This window comes from Anas platyrhynchos, chromosome 27, assembly GCF_047663525.1.
Source record: "Anas platyrhynchos isolate ZD024472 breed Pekin duck chromosome 27, IASCAAS_PekinDuck_T2T, whole genome shotgun sequence".
In the NCBI taxonomy this organism is placed as follows: Eukaryota; Metazoa; Chordata; class Aves; order Anseriformes; family Anatidae; genus Anas; species Anas platyrhynchos.
In genome coordinates, this window is record NC_092613.1 from 1,065,419 (window position 1) to 1,086,739 (window position 21,321).

A 21,321-nucleotide genomic window follows, 5' to 3' on the forward strand; every position below is an offset into this window, starting at 1 on the left:
GTTAAACACTGGCTGGATGGCCAAGCCCAGTGAGTGGTGGTGAATGGAGTGACACCCAGTTGACTACTGGTCACCAGTGGTGTTTTTCCACTGGGGGCTGGGGCCCATCTTCTTTAATATCTTTATTAAAGATATTAAAATAAAGATATTAAAGATATTAAAGATTATTAAAAGATTATTAAAATTAAATTAAATTAATTAAAATTAAATTAAATTAAAGATTATTAAAATTAAAGATATTAAAGTGCACAGCTACATGGCTAGTGTAGCTGTGCACTGCATCAACAAGGTTCAAGTAATTCAGGTCAGTCCCTTTCTGCTTTTACTCCCCAGGTTTGGCTTGCAGGATCTTTTATCTGTCTTACAACATGCACTAACTTGCATAAAAGAAACTTGATCTTTCTCTGAACTGTATTTTTGGAATCTTTTTATATTAAAGACTTTAAAAATGAAAATATAAATATTTTTTCATTTTTTCTGCTTCTTCCTCTTCCATACTCTATTAGTATCCATTTTATAAGAGAATAATCTCAAGAAGTCAGTCTCTGAAAACACAAAAAGCTGCAAGTTTCAGATCTATGTTTGATCTGTGAGAGTGTGTGGGTAAGTTAGTTACACTTCTCACTTGTCAAAAGGAGAAAAATTTTAACCTCTCCCTATTTTTCCTAGTACTTGAACCTATTAGAATGATTATCACAACTAGAATGATTATCACAACTTTAACCCAGATTCATGAAGCTTTGTACTCCCTTACACTTTTCAGTGGAAAAACTTTGCTGATTTAAATGAGCCTTCAGTGAGCTGAAGTCTCACTCTTTCAAACTTCAAAACTTCAAAAGCAAAGAACAATCAAGGAAAGAAGTTGGCACTCCTCTGCAATTGTGCATCTGTTGTATTGAATAGTCTTCACATTAATCTGAATAATAATCCTTTCCAATTTGCTGATAAAGTGACATTAAAGGCAGTGACACATTCAGCTTGGCCCCACAATTAATTTTTTGGCACTTTAGAGTTAATGCATCATCTCTGCAGAGCCTCTTCCAATAAAGTTTTTGCTGGCAGCAGTGTCTGTCCTTGTGAGGCATTAAGATGGTGAGAGGAGTCTCATGATGTAAAGGACAGCAGTGAAATTGCTAGACTGTCAGCCTGATGAGATCTTTCTGAAAAGAGCAAACAGTTCTGATTTAAATCCAGCTGGAATGTCATAGAGTTTAACTCACAACACATTGTTTATCTCACTCACAACACATTATGTTAATTAGATGGTGACAGCATCAGAAAAAAAATCAAAACAAACAAAATCTTTTCTACAGGGGATGGTTTAGGATAGGATAAGACAGTGACACATGAAAACCTCTGAACAAAAGTACATCTGTTATTTGGCAGATTAAAATATTAAGGATTTGTCCATATATTTGTTGTTGTTGTTGCTTGTTTGTTTAGTTTGTTTTTATCTCATATACATACTGTCTGCATAACCATTTATTGCTGACAAGTTTTCACAAAACAAAAGCCAGCATAGACAGTACCGGGCAAGGAAGAGCAGAACTTTCCTGTCTCCTTCTGTGCCTAATGGCAAACAAAGAACTGTCTCACTGAGTCAACAGAGTCACACTGGTGTAAAATTAGGGAAAGCAAGGGGAAATATAGGCTTTGTGAACTATAAAATCTGGAGTCTAAAAGCTGTCCATTTGGCTCAGTGAACTAATACTGTAATCTCTCTGACTGCTAGTGAATACTCACCAAGTCAATGAAGAGCTCACATTGTCACCTGTGGATCAGCTAACAGCTCTTGATGTATGCTACAGAGAAATCATCAGATGTTACTGGAAAGAGTACTTGAGCACTTTACAATAATATTTAATTGTTTTTTAAATAATTTAAGATGTAAAGACAATAATTTAAGATGTAGAGACAACTACAGAATGCTGTAGAAGCCAGCAGGGGATGGGAAGGACTGAATTTGCTGGTGACCATGCAGAACATAAAACAAATGGAAATGTATCATGTTAACAGGGAAGTAGGTGAAGTAGAGAATGCCTCTTAAGGATTACAAGCCACATGCCAGTAAGGGAACACGGTCAAAAGCAAGAAGGAAATGTACTGTTTTTTGAATCTGAAATGTCTCACTGCATGGTAGCCTGTTAGTTCAGCATCACCAACAGGCATCAGCTGCTTTGTCAGATTCTGTTTTCCATCTTCCTGAGCATGTGGTGTGCTCCCTATGAATATTTTCAACATGTTGATTCCAGACCAGCTGGCACAGTACTTGCTGCGTATTGAATGTGGCAGACATACAAAATTGTTTCCAACATAGTGAAAGGGCCCTCAGTAAAAAAAGTGGATGCTTTAAAAGAGGATTGTTTTGTCCTTCAATCCTTTTTGATAGTCAAGCAAGCTGTAAGTAGGAGCTCTATGGTTACCAATGGTTACTCAATGAATAGTGCACTGGCTCTAGAAAGTTTGCTGAGATTCTCCAAATGCTCTACCAGAGCATGTGCACCAATTTATTTATCACCCAGTTTCAATAAATAACTTACCTCATGAAGCAGAAAGAATAAAGTAGACTTAGGAAAATCTTATATATATATATACATGTATATATGGAATAAATAGAAAATTTTAAAAACACATACAAGCTCATTGTAATTTGTGCCATATACACATTAAGCACAGACTCTCTCAAGAGAGGTTTGCTGCCTGCCTGTGGCCCGTATTCTTGACATCACAAGGAGGCTACCGAGACTGGTCAAGCCAGGTGGTTACAGCTGAGGCCATGACAAAGAGACTCGGAAACATCAAAAGGGACTTTATGTCCTTTGGAATGATGCTGAAGAGATCAGGAACACAAGCAGTGTTCTCATCAATCCTTCCAGCTGGAGACTGGGATCAGAGGAGGAGGCAGTGTACGGATCAGGTGAATGATTGGCTGCATAGCTCATGCCACAATCAAGGTTTCAGGTTCTATGATCTTGGCATGCTTTTGAGAGACGGAGCATTCTGACACAGGAGGGGCACACCTGACCACATGAGGCAAGAGCAGTTCGGGTAGCATGCTGGCTGGATTCACTAGCAGGGCTTTAAACTAGATTCGGAGGGGAGCAAGTAATATTGGGGGAATTCACATCAAATTGTAATTATGAATACTGTAATTCTGGTTATGGCCATACTACTTGTTTGCAGAAGACAGGAAAGAGTCATGACAGTTTTATAGAAACATGTTCTGTTGTATTTAGGAAATTTACTGATTTTGTAAACACAAACCACTAAAAAATCTTAGTTAAATGGCTTATAAATGTGAAAGTAACTGTCAAAATTAATTGATTTTGTGTCTAAGGATAAACCATATGCCCTCCTGCACAGCAATGAAATTAGATTAGTTTCTGCAGAAGTACAGGAGTAAAATTCTCTGAAAAAAAACTGTCCTCTATGCAGAGTTGATTTAGTGGGACAGTTTCTACCTTTTCTGACTACTTTATTGTCTATTCTTCTGTACAGTAAGACAGAAACCAAATATCAGGGTGCAAAGACGATCCATACTCTAATGAACAAAAATTCCTTTCCATTTCCTCATATAGTCAAAATTTCAGTGACAGAACTGTAGAGCTGCAGAGAACATTAACCTTCCAGGAATGACCCTGTCAGACATACAACCACTAGGTCAGGTAGGACCTGATTCCCAGCACCTTTATGTGGCAGCATTAGACTGCAGTCATGAGGTCTTCATGCAGAACCAAATTCTCCATTATTTGTCTTTTCCTACACTCTAAATCCTGTCTTTCCTCATGTTTTTCCTTATAATGAATAAAGACAACAGGAATAGACAGAGAATTTGGAAATTTTCTCTTGCTCAGCCAAGACTTCAGCACTTATGTGAGAAAGAAGAGGAAATGAGAGGCAGATAGTAAACAGGCTGGGGAAGCTGCAGTGGAACACATTCAGAAGAAAGAATGATGGATTAAGTCTTAGCATGGTACTCTACAAGTCATTCTTATAGTGTCACAAGTCTATCCGTTGATAGTTACATAGCAGATCCTAACAGGATTTATAATATGTGGAAATTCCAAATTCAAATACATCATTTGTCCAATAAATTGAATTATAGTCTATTGGTGCTGCAGAATGATAGCTAGCAGAACAACTCATATTTTTTTAAGCTTCTTAATGCAAGGGCAGAATGTTTGCCTACCCAGATTTTTAATATTTTCTGTATATGTTAAAAAAATGGAAAAAAAAAAAAAGACAAATTTATGTGTACCTTGGTTCCTTTTATTTACTGCTTCAATTTTCAGCTCCTTAACTGGGCTTTTGCTGTCACTGTCGCTCTACAGGTTTAAATCAACTGTCCCAGGTATGTGTAGTGGCAAGGCTTTTGTAGTGGGGGGCATAGGGGTGGCTTCTGTGAGAAGAATCCTGAAGCTGCCCCATGTTAGATAAGGGGCCGACCGCTGGCCAGAGCCAAGACAATAAGCGATGTCATTTGCATTTCTGTGAGAACAGATTTAAGAAATCAAAAAGAAGAAGTGATGAAAAACAAAAAGAGGTGATGGGCACATCACCAGAAAAAGAGGTAATGGGCACAAACGGGAACACAGGAACACAGGGGCTTCTCTCTGAGCATCAGGAAGCACTTCTCTACTGTGAGGGTGATAAAGCACTGGCATAGGTTCTCCACAGAGGTTGGGGGGTCTCTTTCCTTCGAGACCTTCAAAAGCCTTCTGGATGTGGTCCTAAGCAACCATCTTGAGCAGGGGTTTGGACCAGATCACCTCTAGAGGTCCCTTCCAACCTCAACCATTCAGTGATTTTGTGAGATAAAAATGAGACACTTTGCCCAGTGATTTTGTGCCTTCATTGGTGAAAACATGTAATTTTGAGAGAAATATAAGTTCTGTTCCAGGCTCTGGGAATAATACAATTAGAATCTAATTAGAGACAAGAATCTAATTAGAAAAATAAAATGGAAATAAATGGAAATTTAAAATATTATTCTATATTGTTTTTCAACATTAATCTCTTTCTTGAGACGAGCCACACATGACAAAGAACTTGTCACAATTAGTGGCTTAAAACTCATCTGATTTGACTTAAGTTGTTCTGCATCACTCACACTAGCTCAGAACCTAAGAAGAAGAAATTTATGAATCTGAAGCTTTCCTGTTGTAAGACACTTTCTTACAGTTGAGATGCAACAACTAACAGTATGATGCTCTTGCCTCCTTTTTATCAGACCACAGCCCCAGTTCACACCCAGCACAGTTGGGTAATCAGTTAAAGAAGTGATTTCTGGTTCTTTATTGGACTACATTACTGTGTTACCTGATATACAGATGAATTTGAATTAACCATGTGCTATATTGTATAGGACAGTTTAAAATCTTTAGTGTCTCTAGGCAATGGAGTTAAGACAAAAATGAGAAAACCCCTCACAGTTCTGATTCAGGTTTCCAGTAAAAGTTCCAGTCCCCTTTTCCGAAACTCCTCTTTGAATGTCATCACATTTCAATTCAATTCTTAATATTATCCCAGTGTCATGGGTGCACTTGGTTTCCTGCTGACCTTGTATCTGACTCCTAGTCTTACTGTAAGTTTATATTGCAGGAGTACATTTTTTTTTCTTTAGAACTTTTTTTAAATCCTTTACTATTTTCGCTGCAATACTTCAGATCTCCAAGTCAGATCTACAGCATGAAAAACTTTAGTCTAAAAAAGATAAAAGCTCCTAACTGTCACAAATAGGATTTTATTGCAGAAACTCTTGGGCAACTTAAATAGACAATACGACGAGACCAGGATGAAATACTGTAAAGTATTTATTGTAAAGTATTGTAGATGCACTTAGAAAGAGTAATCTTTTATTTTTTTAAGGTGACAGCAGTTTCTCTTCTGAGGGCTAAATGTTTCTTTGACATCTTAAAGCATTATACTTTCTAAAAATATTTTTTAATTAGTCCTCTTGCCTACTGTCTGTAGGATCTCAGAGAATAGAATGTATATATATTAGAAGGAGGAAAATAAATCATTGTCTCCTGTGATTTTGATATCACTTTTATTAACGTGTAGTCTTAATCTCTCTCTCACGAAAGCCTTTGAATCACAGTTTGTAATGATGGCCTGATGACTCTTGTGATGAATGATTCTCACTGAGTTCCTCTATTCTAACAATCATGTAGTGTGCTTCAAGACATATTCTTTGTTTTAATATACTTCCTAAATGTACTTGATTTCATAGAGCTATCTAGAATGAGTGCTTGGTTTAAAACAAACCACCCAGTACATCATGAAGTACAGACAAAAATCAGAACAGTCGCACACATGATAGAGACCTTCAGTCATCATGAGGTTTTGGTCTGCAGTGTGTTCCATGAGTGGTAGCACATTTTCAACGAAGCATTGTGGCTTTTCTCCAGTTCCCTAAAATGTGAATATACTGACTAGTAGAGAACTTCCATGTGGAACTAAAAAATCTGGATGATATCACCAGCAAAGGTAAGGAGTTATGAGAAGATTAAAATATCTTTATGAGTTTATGGTATTTAACCTCAGTCAGTGTTTTATGGGTATCCAACCTTTTTGGTTTTTGCTTTTATCTAAGGTAGTTGGCTCAGAAATTGCAGAGTCCAAGAAATAGTTTAGCAATAAATAAATCCTGTTAAAATTCTTAGACCTCATTTACTTCATTAACTGACAACCATTCTTTATTTCCTCTTCATCCAAAGCAGCCTGAATGCAATAAAATTCCATGTATTCTACAACTAAAAACAAATTTAAAGATAACAAAAATAAAAACAAACAAACAAAAAATGAAACCAAACCAACAACAACAACAAAAAATACAAACAAAAGGCAATGAAAAAACAACCCCCATTTTTTCCATTTTTCAGAGATTTTTGAAGAGGATAAGGAACTTTCATGAAAGGACAGAAAACCCTGAAAAGACTCTCTGGGAGTCCTTTCAATTATTATCTTTTTTTCATTGATGATTTCATTAATGGAAGAATTAGCTGTGTTTGAAGGTATGCAACATTTGTTCTTTTTTTTTCCTTTTTTTTCCAGATCTGTAGAGAATGGTTTACCAAGCTCTGCTGCAAGTGACAAGTTGATCGAGCTAGGAAAAAGAACATTTCATCAAGTCTTGGCAAAATAATTTTACAGTCATTTCTACAGTACTAAATTTCTTCCAGTACGAGAGAACAACAGTTTTCCCTGCACTGAGGTAACTTATGTTTGTGTATGAGTTTCAGCATTGGTTCATTTTGATTTATACAATAATTTAATTTCCCTGTTATGAGAATAAACAAGGAGAAATATTAGATCATGGCAATGGACCTTTTGGTAGGAATGAATATAATACTTATATAGAACAAAATCACTTTTTACAAGTTCTCAAAAGAGAACTGTTTTTGTGGTTGGTTTTCTGCTTGGGTCTTTTTCCTTAGGCAAGTATCAAAAAATCAGTTAGTCTGATTATATAGAAGTCAGAATGTGTGCTTCTGAGGAATGGAAGGAATACTTATAACTACAGCACCCCTACCATCATGGTAGAAAAATCTGCTTACTTAATCAGTGTGCAAATTCTGCTGACAACTATGCTGACAGCTTTTTAAGTTGTTAACATACTTCCCAGAAGCGCATCCTGTGGTCCCAAACTGAAAGGAACTGGTCTTGAAAAAGAACATAATAAAACTGCATTATTGTTTCAAATATTACACTTAAAGTCATTTTTCCTTCTTTCCTTCATCTTTTTTCTTTCTTCTCAGATTCAACCTGTTGACCTCAGAGTCCCTCCAATCACATCTATTCTAGTCACACTGACATGGAAGAATTTGAAGAAACAGAAAGGTAAGAAAAACAGTCACTTGGGCATGTCTTTTTGCTGAAATCCTGGGGATATACCAAACTAAGTGACATCATGCACCAACATTTCTGAGAGGTGAAACTAAAGGTGAATGACCTGTTGATAAACTCAATCACAAGCAGTTGACAGATTTAATTATCTTGTCACCAGTTCAAGTGCTGCCTTATTGTACGTTTCACTGAAGCACAGGCTGACAGTAGCCAGAGGAACTGTGTCCCCACTTCTCCCATTCATCCATCATTAGTATTCATTCTGAGTTAAAAAAAAAATAAAAAAATGCTTCTGGCACATTTATCCAAGTTGTCAGCAGAATTCCTAACATCTCTGTTACCTTCCAGGTGTCATGACTGCTCATTTCAAGTCAAGAAGCACTCATCTCCCTTAGTCATTTTTAAAAGCAGAGCAGATTACATGCCCTGACTTTAATTTTTTCCCTCATGGCACACAAAGTAATTTCTCTTAGGCTCACAGTAGTTCTTCTTGTCTTCAATACTTATTACTAAGAGATCAGACTAAGAAGAGGAGAAAAAGAGTGTTTCTGACAGAGGCTTTGATACAAAGCCCTAAATTCTTAGATGTTCCCAGCTTCTCAAGATAAAGTACAATATCTGCACTTACTTGCTAAGCAGTAGTAGATGCACAAGCCCAGACATCAGAGATAACAAAAGCATCTAGAAGAGCTGTGAAAACAAACACCAATACAAAAATAAGGCATATTTGTTGTTGGTTCATAAAAACAGGTTTATGTTCTGTGTTGGCCAATAACGAAAAGTCCAATTACATTAAGTATCTAGGTGTAAGCAAGAACTGGAACTTGACAAACCTTCCCCTGAACCTGTTCTTTCCCACAGAAGGACATGCCACTGTGCACCAACTACACCTTCTTTAAGGTTCACATGGTACACGATATGCATCCATAATGATGCATCAGCAATATTCTGTTATGACTAAGTAGAGAAGAAGCTATTGTTTCAAACTAAGTTACAAAAATAGAATATAGAGCAAGAGTAGCTTGGGAACAGAGAGAAGGCTAGTTTGAAGAACTGAAATTTTTAAGTAAAACAGAGAAAAGCTGGTCAAAAAGAGAACAACTACTCCAAGTGAGGAAAAGTCTGCCACTTTCATAATTTTTATCAGTGTAATAATTGTGAAGACTTAAAATTCCATTTATTCCACATGAAATGAGCCTATTTTCTACACATACTTAATGTTAGTTTGTAGAATTTGGCTGGTGTAGCCAGAAATCCACTGAAGATTATGAAAACTATTTTTAAGATTCCAGCTGCTTATGTATGCAAGAAATTAATCCGAAGCAGAATATCCTGAGCTTCATCCTTTTGAACTAGTTTTCAGAGCCAAATGAACAGGTCTTGGAAAACACTATAGAAGCTGATTGTGCCCATTAAGTTTTTCATGGACAATGCTGCATATTCCTGAGCACAATGAACTGTTACTTTATCTATGGAGATGTTCCTCCAGAAGAGTATTCCTGTATTCTCATGTCTGAATAGAAACATGAGGACAGCATTGTGGTGCTTTCAGGGGCTGTATGACAGAAGGATAGCTGTTCTTCAGCTGTACATGCTGTACCTCTGGAGCTGCAAAATCCATTCTGAATACTTTTTTTTTTTTTAATAGAGTTTGTCCCATTCGAAATACATTTTTTAAAATAGTGTTTGCTTAGTCTTCATTCTTAAAATCTTGTGTTACCATTTTGCATATGTATACTAGCTATATCCAGTAACCTCATGAAACCCGTATGTATGTCATAGAAATTAAATTAAATCAAACAGAATACCTGGGCTTAAATTTCATTATTACCACAATGAAATAGAACATTGCCAGAGTTAACCCTCTGCTTAGAATACTTAGAGACATGACACAGCTCTAAAGAAAGGGAGACAGTGGTTAGGATACTTTGGAAGCCAGTCAGAGACAGTTGATGATAATCCAACCACAAAGCAATCTGTTGGGTCCGACATTAACTACCCCAACATCTAATAAATCCCAGTACCATTAAAGTACCCAACAGAAATCATGCAATAAGACTACATTTATGCTACATCTCCAGGGAGTGAACCAATGTCTGAGTGGTAGGGTGATATATAGGCCCAATTTCATTTCTCTGTATGGAGACTTGGCATTTTTTCTAGAGTTATTTGCTTGTGGTTTGGGTTTGATACCTACTCTGTAGTCTCTATGTGGACATTCCCATGTAGTTCTTAGTTTCACAATCTCTAAGTCCACACTGGCCTGTTCACAAGTTTATCTGATACCCAAAGTAAGCTGCAATGATCTGCTTCAGTAACTTGCCCAGTATGTTTTCTATGTAGATATCTCATCGCTCTTCTTCCATAAATACAACAACAGTAATATGTGACCATAGAGTCTTGATACAGCAAAGAAGGAAGCAAATATTTAATCATTACTGCTGCCAAAGTCTTTGGTAATGGTGGTTTTTTGTTTGTTTGTTTTAATAATAAAAAGAAAAAATTCAAGTGTTGAGGCACTTTCGAATGTAATCTCTCTCTTTTTATTAGAGACCACAGTGTTAACTAGCTCTAATGATTGAGATCACATGACAAAAAATTTTGCCATTTGACCCATTTTAGAAAAACTTTCTATTGAGATCCATTACATCATTTTATGCAAGAGTAGCATTTAATAAACAAATAAAATTACTAGAATGGTCTTTTTTTTTTCTTCTTCTAAAACAACAGTATTTAAGCTAATTCAGTATTGATAAGCTTACATCATGCCATATCACAAGTGAAAGCAGATACACACGTGTAGATTCCCTTCTCTGACACCCAATATAAAGTGGCATTACATTGAGAAAAGCAAATGCAACATTAAAACTGTAGAATCTTTTCTTTGTCAAGGATTCTGGAGAATTTCAGGGAAAGTAATATGATTTTCTTGATTCTCAGCTGACAACTGGGGTTACGAAAGAAGACAGACCTTAGTCATGCAGTAAAGATGAACAGAATTACACTAACAAAGGTGAGTTCTAATGCTGCCCACTAGTAGAAATGAATGGATTTCTATTTCACTTGACTATATTTTTATACTTCCTTGGACTGTGAAGTAGCTTATTGTCAAGAAGCATGTTCACTGAAAACTATCCAGGGAAAGCACAAATAATACTAAAAGCAAACAACAAAGCAAAAACAACCCTAACAATAAAAAGGAGCTCTGTCCTGTTACATCTCCAGCTTAGTTCTCTTGAAAAGCAAAATTCTCATTCTTTTAGTGAAAACCACACCCTGGTTTCTGAAAGGTTGATTGCAGTCTAACTGCTTTCTGGTATATATGGTCAGCATCTGCCTTAGTAAACAATGACTAAAGAACTTTTTTTCTGTTAATCTTTAAATAAGTCTGTCCTCTTAATCTCAGTTAGCCAAATGGAGAATAACCTTACCTAACCTTATGGATATGAGAACAGTTGTAGTGCCAGGTGTTACTCTGTAAACTTCAAATGTAATCACTCTTTGAACAAAACTACAAAAATTTCAACTATGGTCTTAAAAAAAAAAAAAAAAAGATGTTATACGTGCCCTAGCATACCAAAAAGGTGGTCAGTTCTATTGAAATTAATAAAATATTGATTCCTCAATAAATTGCAGAGTTACACTGTAGGAAGCTTTTAAATAAATATATAAATAGTTTTCAATATGCCAACTCATTAAGCTTAATTTGAACAAATCTCTTTGTGTCGTAGCAGTGCATCAGTGATACAGCAGCACTTATCAATTAAATTACTTCTCATTAAATTTTTAAAAAGAAATGAAAACACAAGAGTTAAAAACTTCAGTACACCTAAATAACTAAACTTAATAGATACAACTTTAAGACAGTGCATAATTTATATATATAGGGAGAAAAACAACAGGAGAATACTTCCCATTTTTAATCAAATGGTATTGAAAGAGGAGGTGAGGCTGAGTACATCCATGACAGATGAGAGGAGAGGGGGCAGATCCTCCTTTGGCATTGTATCTGAAAACAGTTTCTGCTCTAGTTTAGTTTCTAGACAGCCCTCTGTCTCCACTGACCACACAAGGATCCTGGGGAGAATTGAAGTGCTGTATAACCTTTATGGCGTTGTCCCATTATCAGACCATGGGCAATCATAGGTGAATTTCTGATTAAAGGAAAGGGAAATTCTATGTTCCCCTAAGTGGTATCAAGTGCTCAGTACTGAAGTCCAAACCCATAAAGTCCATTCTTCCTCCAGATGATAACAACATCATTTGTTTTTTATAAGCAGGTTCTTGCTGATATTTGATTTAAACAAAGAATAGAAAAGCACAGGATAAAAGTGTGTCACTTCCTTGCAAACCTAATTCTATTACTCTGCTTTGTCACTGTTGTTTTGACCAACATGTTTATTATTTCATAGAAGAGGAGTACTCATAGTAAAAATCTGAAGGAAAATGACATTTTTTCATTGTTTTTGTAATTGAAGTTATTGTTTTGCTACAAACTTGCAGTCTTCCTTATTCTTATTTTTTGTCCTTGTGTGTTTACATCCCTCAGGTTTGGGGTGGAATAAATCATCAGGTGGAATAGCAGGTGAGGAGGAGAATATTGGCAGACAGATGATAATGCTGCTTAGCTTTCTGCACAGGAGATGCTTTTCTGGGCAGCACATTGCCACCTACCAGCAGCTTGGCTGAGCAGCACATTCCCCTTTATGGCTGAAGCATTTCCAACTGCACTGAAATGCAACATGAACGGTGGAAATAACATGCAACACTGCAAGCTGCACTTAGCAAGTGCAGATGGAGATCTCCCTGGGCTCATGCAAAATAAGAAACTAAGGGCATGAGACTACCACATGAACTAGAGAAAGCCCAAATTTCAGCATCAACACTAAAAGGAAATTCAGTCTACCTTCATGGTGCTTTTGTAGCTTTACTTTTAACACCTTTCCATGCACAATCACTGAGTCCATTTGAGAGACCAGTAGCATTAGGGTTTTTAAGTAGTTGACCATGTTGCAAGGAGTAGTCTGATGCTTAGCAATTGTTTAGAAATTCAGACATAATTAGGCAGTTCCTCCAAATATACTGTTGTGCAGCAAATTGTTTAGGAGAATGCAGCTACAACAAAGAAGCTTCCAGAAAAATCTGAAAAATCTACCTGGCCATGTGATGAGAAATTCTAAACTGCGTGAGTCTTTAAAACGTGATCAACTTTTATTCCTTTCTTGCAGGGAAATAAGAAACTTTTTCAGTGTGCTCAGTGACCAAGGTGTATCTAGTTAAGCACATGGTTTCATAAATCCAAGCTCTTGAGGTGCTAGCTATTCTGAGAAAATAAGTCTTCGGAAATTTCTTTATGAAGTCTTCAATCTGAAAATATTTTATCTAAAAAATGCTACTTTTTAAAGTCTTCTGTGCATGAGCAGATTGACTATGAATCTCTTTTGTCACACCTGTAGAACTCTATTTACCATATATAAGCTAACAGTGACAAGCACTCCTTTGCTCTGCTCTGGGCTAAGAGCCAGCTGAAGTCAGCTGCAAGCAGCTGGCTTGGCTCCAGTGCACCTTACACTCTTTCCCACCATTGAATTATTACCAAATTCATCTTCTTAACAAGTCATCAATCCTTTATTCTGCTGCCCTGTGCTGCCCTGAGAAGCTGTCATCAGCCCAAGCTTTTCCTGTTGGTCTCTGCACATTCCCTAGTCTTTCCATTTTTTTTCCCAGCTGTGGATAACATATTGAAGAAGGATCCTGTAAACATCTGTGTCAGGTTTATCATTCATTTTAAATGAAGATACTGTTTTAGTATAATATCCAAGCTGGTAAACTCCTGACAGACTCTCTGAGATGCAGTTTCAGCACTAAAGCAAATAGGGAAACCAGAAGCTTCCTTATCAGTTGCATTCTATAACAAAGAGAAAGACGGGAAAAAAAAAATATGTTTTAACAGAGGGGAGCTTGCAGAATGACAGGCAAGTGGAAGAGAATCTACTAGGAAATGCTACTACGGGAGTGTCTAAAAATAAGTATTTCTATTTTAAGATTGAAAGAAAGCACAAAGTACTGCACGACTACGTCCTTTTGTGCAACAAACGTGCCAAAGGTCTATTTTTTGATGTGTTTGTTTTTTAAAGCAATTATTTATACAAATAAGAAAAATTGAAATATTGAAGTGAAATCTGCAGCTTAGGGGTTGAACAAGAGCAATTCAGTCCCTTATCCATAAGGACTGATTCACTGTCCTGGAACCGCCTCAAAATCCCAGTACATCCTACGCCTTCTTCCTCTTAATCGAGTAGCAGCAATAGTTCAGACCCATGGGCCATCTAGGTCGCAGCCAGAGAAAGGGATATCCAGTGCTATCCAACAGTCATTTGCAATATTCCACAAAGGAAAGGGCAGCCAGCCAACAGACAGTAGCCTGGATTTGGTCTGTAATTCACACTGATTAAGGGTACAACAATGATGACCTCTGTCTGATATCAACTACAGAACACTGACATCACTGTTCTATGCCTTAGCTTTCAGTTTGAGATGGCTAGACAATAGCTGTTGAGAAATACTATCAGCTAAGATAGTATATCTTAACATACAAAATAACTTTAACTAAGAAGCAGAAAGATTTCTTGGATTTTGGCAGTCCTGGCTACCAACTTGAAAGGAAATTGTAAATATAACAAACACTCAGGATAAGACCTGAGTTTCGTAAGAGGACTGTAGATTCCAGCCAGATAATTTGATTGAAACAAGGAGCATCCTTCTATCACTAAGTTTCGTTAGCTAATAAATTTTCAAACTCCTATCGAGCTGATGAAAGTCACAAACAAAACACTGTTTTTGGTGGCCTTCCTTAAGCACAACGGCGGTTTCCCAGATAATATTCCTCACAGCCTCCTCATCGTCTAGCACTTATCTTCTGTTTGACTTTGACTATGCTATTATTATAAAATGCATTGCAGAGCACTTTACCATTAAGCTTTAAGTCTGTGAAGCATATTGCAATGATCTTTTTTGCTTGTGTTAAAGGACCATGCCAGATTTAAGAACATGACATCTCATGGCATACAACTTGTCATTTGGAACACAAATGCATGTTGCAGTATGTCTGGTCCAGAAGACAGAAGTTTCACATGGTGAAACTAGTAAATTAACCGATATTGCAAGATGACCTCAGATAGCTTCACTGCAAAACACTCCCTTTCAGTAGACTGATTTAAGTAGTCAGAAACAACTTTCGGAGAATGAACCACCAAAATAAATAAAAGCCTTTTGTGTCCCATATAACTTTTAAAGAACCAAGAGCCATATCAAACAGGTTGCACATTTTTTATCTCAGGTGTTCCTTGGTAAAGAAAATATACCAAGTTTATATTATTTCCATAAAAGGTCAGCTTCAGTGAAATTTCATTTCTCCAAGGCTAAAGAAAAGAAAAAAAAAAAAAAAAAAAAGAAAAAGAAAAATTAATCCAGGCAAAGTTTAGCTACAGTTGCATATTGTACACAAAAACTACTCTCCGCCTCCCACCCCTACATCCACCTTTTAAAAATCAGCTTGCCAGTTGCTATCTCCAACACATTCCTTGAGAGTTGAGGCATATCTTCTAATTTTTGCTATTTTCTGAAGCACCGGACATGTGCCATTTGCAAGCACCTTTTAAAATAGAGTTCTCCAAGGACAGCTTATACAGCATGCATCCAAAGTTTTAATAGAAGTAAAGGCAAAGACAGCTATTTGAGAACAAGATACGGGTATTGATCCATTAATAGAGTTTTAATCTTCACATAGATTATGATTAGACATTTTTCCTGTTTTAATAATATATTACATGAAGGATGGAATAACATTATACTGAAAAAGTACATTTGCTTCCAATTTGATTAAACGTAGTCTGTCAAAAATACTTTATCTCCTCCAGTATTCTTCCCCTTAAATTTTTGTTTCTTTTGTTCTTAATAAGCACAAAGCCAAACGTTAGTGCCCTGAAATCCTTTAAGAAATGGAAATTCAATCCTCAGCACACATGCTTTTGTCACACGTTTCTGGTTTTATTTTATTACAAGCCACAGCACCAACACAAAGCTTGAGTACAAGCACAATATTTCATGACTGCTGCAAAGTAAGCAACAAAATATAAAAATCTGTTTAGTAAAAAACTCGAGCAGTGTCTGCCTAGCTATAGTGGTGCTTCAAATATCTTCGGATTAGTGCCAAAGTAGTGCAGTATATGATTTAACAAGCACTTCAAATGAAGTGTTTATTTCATTGGTTATTTTATTTCATACACCATTCCCCCTAGATCTGCTAAAACATTTGAGAAACAGTAAAATGTAGTGGCAGACACACTAAGCCATACAACAATCTACTGAGGACTGTCTCAGACAGAAAGCTACACAAGGAACAATAATGAATAGCAAAGAAAAAAAAAAAAAGAATATTGTAGTATGTTCAGGGAGCCAAGGATGTAGGCAGAAGAGGAGTGATCTTTTGGCATAAGGAATAAATTTAAGAAGCAACAGCTTTAGCTTTTAGATCCTGCCTCATCTGAACCAAGGCTTGTTGGACACTGTAGAAAAAATTCTTTTGATGTCCACAGGTTAGCAGTACTTTGCCTGAAGCCATCCAGGGGTGAAGCCTGATTTTTTCTTTGCTCAGGCTGCCAGCACATAAACCTGAACAGAAAAGGTGAGGGCCATCAAATTAGAGCAACAAATTTGCTGATTCCCAGAACACAAAAGACAAAATACGAGGAATCTTCAGCAGAGATGTATCCCAAAGCAAAGAAGTGGGAGGAACATATACTGTGGAAGTGCTTATTTCACCCTTTCTTTTTCCTCCAAACCTTGTAGACTTACACCACACATAAAATAAGAACAATGATGCCTCTCTAAGTATGGGAATGGGAAGAGGGAAGGCTGCTAGGCACAATGGTCAGGAATGTGATTCCAAAGCCAAACATAAACACCTATAAGTTTGTGACAGATCATCTAACCAGACTGCTTCTGAGGAGTGGAAATAATAGAGGCTATCTTATAGAGATGCTTTGTAGTATTGATGATTCTCCAGGCTCTTATTTTTTCTTCACAACAAACTGCATTTATTAATGCTTCTGCATTTGCTCTGTTCTAAATTCCCTAACTACTTGCATCTTTTCCTCATGTAGGGTTCATTTTGATGGTTCACTTTCTTTCTTTCTTTCACATACACACATTTTTAAAAAAATGCAAACCACAATGAGCTGAATATTAGTTGGACTCTAACTACAACTCTACTAAGCTAGTAGAGTTTTCTGTGCCTACCAGCAATTGACATCCGTGCCTTACTAGAAGTACATAATCTACAAATTTCATAGGCATGAGTAAGATGTCAGCTGTCCAGTTGCCTGCCTGTATGAATAGCTCTTCCCCTTTGTATTCTTTTTCAGCAAGGTTTTTGACCCATTCTCATCAACTCTTCCTATTAAAAATGATATAGAGGAAATTTGTTTATTCATTTCTGACATTTGTGGGAGTCTTGTTCATTCGTTACTAACAAAATAGAGCATGATTAGTCATTAGCATGTTGCCTAGCAATGGCAACAAAGAAAAAAAAAGAACCTCCAGTGCTCTGCAGCAGGCACAGTCCTTTGAAGTGTTAATATTAAAATTTCTGAGAATGCAACAGAGTTCCTGTGCCAGACAAACAAACAAACAAACAAAAAAGTGAGGAAGAGGCCTGCAAAAATGGAAACAGAAAGAGGGAAGGGAGACATTTCCTCAGTTTTCCTGAAATTTTTAATTGGTATTACTCAATCAGTTGTTAGCATCATTATTTTTAATTGCTATTACTAACTTTACAAATTAAATACATTATTTTGTAAACACACTAGTCCTTCTCTGAGAATGTGTTGGGAACAGCCCTGAGCAGGAAGCACCTCTCCTATGAAGACAGGCTGAGGGAGTTGGGGTTGTTGAGCCTAAAGAAGAGAAGGGTCTGGGGGGACCTTACAGTGGCCTTCCATTACCTAAATGGGGCCTACAGTAAAGCTGGGAAGAGACTCTTTATCAGGCAGTGTACAGTGAAGGGGACACGGGGTAATGGTTTCAAATTTAAAAAAAAGGTACATTTAGATTAGGTACTAGGAAGAAATTATTTATTCTAATGGTGGTGAGGCACTGGAACAGGTTGCTCTAAGAAGCTGTGGATGGGATGCCCCTGGAAGTGCCCAAGACCAGGTTGGATGGGGCTTTGAGCAACCTAGTCCAGCAGAGGGTATCCCAGCCCATGGTAGGGGATCAAACATGATGATCTTTAAGGTCCCTTCCAATACAAACCATTCTATGTTGATAAGACAGGTGGAAAATTTAACCCCTTAACTAATACTCTTAAGCGTTGAGTTTGGCTCCTAAATTCACTAGGAGAATATGGGAACAAACAAACAAACAGACAGCGAGACAAACAAACAAAAAAAACCAAAACCAACCAAACAAAAAAACCCTTTGAACAGTCTTTCTTGCCATTTCACTTTAGCTGCAGTGACTCTGAATCTAAGCATAGTCCTGTAAGAGTTAGGAGGAGGTGGGAAGGAATAAATAAAGGAGCAATAAACAAGATAGCACTTTACCCTGAAATTAATTCAGATCCTATGAAAGAACAACCTTCACGTGACAGACTTCTGGGTGCCATAAAAAGGTGGTTGTTAGAATATTACAACAAATTTCCATAAGACTAGAAGCTTTGTGCTATCTCATTAACATGGCTAAAAAAGTAAATATCACTCCTGCAGAGGTTTTAAAAAATATTAAACAACAATAACAACGAAGCTATGTTTCAAAAGAAAAAGCCAACCTTTTTTTTTTTTCTGTGAAACAGATGCTAAGCTTTCCAACAAAATTTACTCAAAGAAAACAACCTTTTTGTTTTGAAAATTAATTTATTAAATGCTCTTTTAAGGTTTTAGAAAATAAATACTTAGTGATCAACAACATATTTCCAACATATGGCTTAATTAAATCAAATTGATTTGTAATCTTACAAAGATACTAAGGAATAAAACTAGCTCCTTAGCCTTTAGAAAGGTCGTTCTTTTTTCCCCTGATTAAAACTCATAATTAAATTACAGCAGCTATGTTTTTCATCAAGGAAGTGGTTAAATTACTAATTTTATATAAATACATTACATGCTAGCTCAATAAATTAGAAAGAACAAGGATAATCTGGTTAGAATCCAATTCAGAGGAAACTGTGGGCGGATCCTTGTGTGCTAAGGATCCTTGAGCTGTGTAATGGCATTATTGGATGTGCCTAAATAGTTACAAAACTGTGTCTGTAGGAAGCCTGGAAACTATCAATGCGTTCTGCCAGAGCGAACTGGCAGCAAACAGAACTGGAGGTGTGCAGAAATTAGAAACGAGTGGGAGATAAGAGGTGACAAAGTTTGTAACATGGTAGAAGGGATCATAAAAACTAACTTAATGCCTTATTCGAAAAAAAAAAAAAAAAGTCTCTTTACTAGGTGAAGCTGTGTCAGCTGTGTCCTGTTGTTTCTGTACAGTTCACAGAACAAGCTTTAGAGACTCTGACTCCTAGTATCTGAAACTTTTAGTCAGTTTTTACTGAATACAAGATTCAAAATCTCAGGTGTATTTAATGATATGCATCCATTTCCTGCAAGTGCAAACTTGCTTCTGATCAACTTCTTAGAGACACTAGAAAAAATGAGGGCTTCATGGAAACTGGGCAGGTGTTTGTGGTCATCTAGCACAACTCTATAACTTGAAAGCAATTACTTGGTGTAGCTGGGAACCACTGAAGAACTAGTGAAACTGTTTCAGCTCCGTGGTGTGCCAGGTTAGTTCCTTGCTCTGTTTAAACAAATGCAAGAATTTTTCACTACATCTTTATCTCACACTTTGCATTTTGATTTTGAGGAAATGCAATATTTTTATTTAAAAAGAAACCAAAAACAGGCATATGAGGCCTTAAAAAAAAAAAAAAAATTATATATATCATCCAAGTAAACTGTATATTGACAGATTCCAAACTTTGACACACCTCAAACGAGAACATCTGTAGGTCCTCTGCAGTATGTGAGGCAAAATGCACTCCTAAGACACAGCTTGAGGTTGCCTTAAAGTAGAAACTGTTGGTAATTTTTGTTTTTTGTTGTTTTTTTTTTTTCCCCACGTGCTGACTTTGCAAATAAGTAACTTCTTTGGAAGCCCGTAATAGAAGGCTGTGAACATTGTGTATGCAGTATTTTCTTAAACTCGTGTTCCTACAAAAAAAACACACTTCTAAGCATGTAAAAGCTTACTTTTTCAGTGGCTATGGCTGTACAAGAAAGATATATAGGGAGACCTTTTAGAAATTAAAAGAAAATCAAAAAAAAAATAAAAAAATTGTAGAGCTTAGGGATATGGTTTAGTGGGGACTGTTAGTGTTAGGTTAGAGGTTGGACTCGATGATCTTGAGGTCTCTTCCAACCTAGAAATTCTGTGATTCTGTGATTCTGGATGGCCATTTACATGAGAAAGCACAGGATAAATAAGGTTCATAAATTATTCACAGCTCACCAACAAAATTTAGGGCATCAAATCTTTTTAGAAATTAAATGAGAACTGCTGGCAGAGTGATTCAATTTATTCCCCCTGAAGGGAGAGAAAAAATAATTTCCAATCTTCTAATAATTCTGATTTCTTTATTTTGTCAAAATTACCCTAAAAAGGAACCAGTGACACATCACACTGTCACCAGTACTGGTATTAACCGTCTTGCTACAGTTCCGATGTTTCAAGGCAGATAACATAAGATTTTTTTGATTAAGTCTTTCATTTAATTAATGAATAAAAATGTCTGGTATTCCATTTTCTGTGTGAGTTACTCACATTAAATGGAATTTGGCCAATTCAAAAGCCAAATTTTTTTTGCAGCTTTAGAAAACTGCTGGTAGTGAAGTAACAGTCTGCAACCCTGTCAGAAAAGCAGTCTGTGGTGTGCATCAGAACATTCTAACAAGCTGGTTTTTAAGCTGTTCCTAAATCTTCCTCTGTTCAGGATCTGAATCTACCACTATTATACTATGTGAAAAGTTCCAAATTTAGGTGTTATCTTAAAACAGAGTAGGGCTTTTCACCTCCAGAATCTTTTTTTTTTCTTCTTTCAAAAGAAGAAGAGCAAGACTTTGCTCTCCCTCCTTCCAGCTAAGCTAAGGTTCTTGCTTCTTGTGCCGCAATAAAAGTTATGATGTAATCCTTATTTTTCCACATATACTATCAAGGCTTTATTAAATTAAATCTTATGATTAATATGGCAGTTACAGAAAGGAAGCTGCTGTCATCATACAAGGAAGCATTTCCAGAACCATTACTCTCTTCCTCCCTGCCCTGCCTTCTTTAAGCCCTTTCCTTCTTCAAGCCCTTTCCTTCTTCATGCCCACACTGTTTACAGAATCTGTCTTCAATAACTAGTTAAAGCCAAGAAATATCTAAAAG

General features: G+C 36.6%; 1 long non-coding RNA gene across 2 annotated transcripts in view; it reads right to left on the reverse strand.

Annotated features, from left to right (window-relative positions):
* Positions 1 to 514: 514 nt before the first annotated feature.
* The window catches only part of LOC119714992 (uncharacterized), a 54,844-nt gene continuing 34,037 nt past the window's right edge, over positions 515 to 21,321 (reverse strand). The window contains exons 4-6 of one of the 2 annotated variants that reach the window (XR_011805072.1): positions 8,477 to 8,538; positions 1,744 to 1,802; positions 515 to 1,160 (exon numbers count right to left, since the gene is read on the reverse strand). This is a non-coding gene — a long non-coding RNA (uncharacterized lncRNA). Of the gene's footprint in view, positions 1,161 to 1,743; positions 1,803 to 6,499; positions 7,109 to 8,476; positions 8,539 to 21,321 lie in introns of those variants that run through there. The other variant, XR_011805070.1, reaches the window with a different exon arrangement.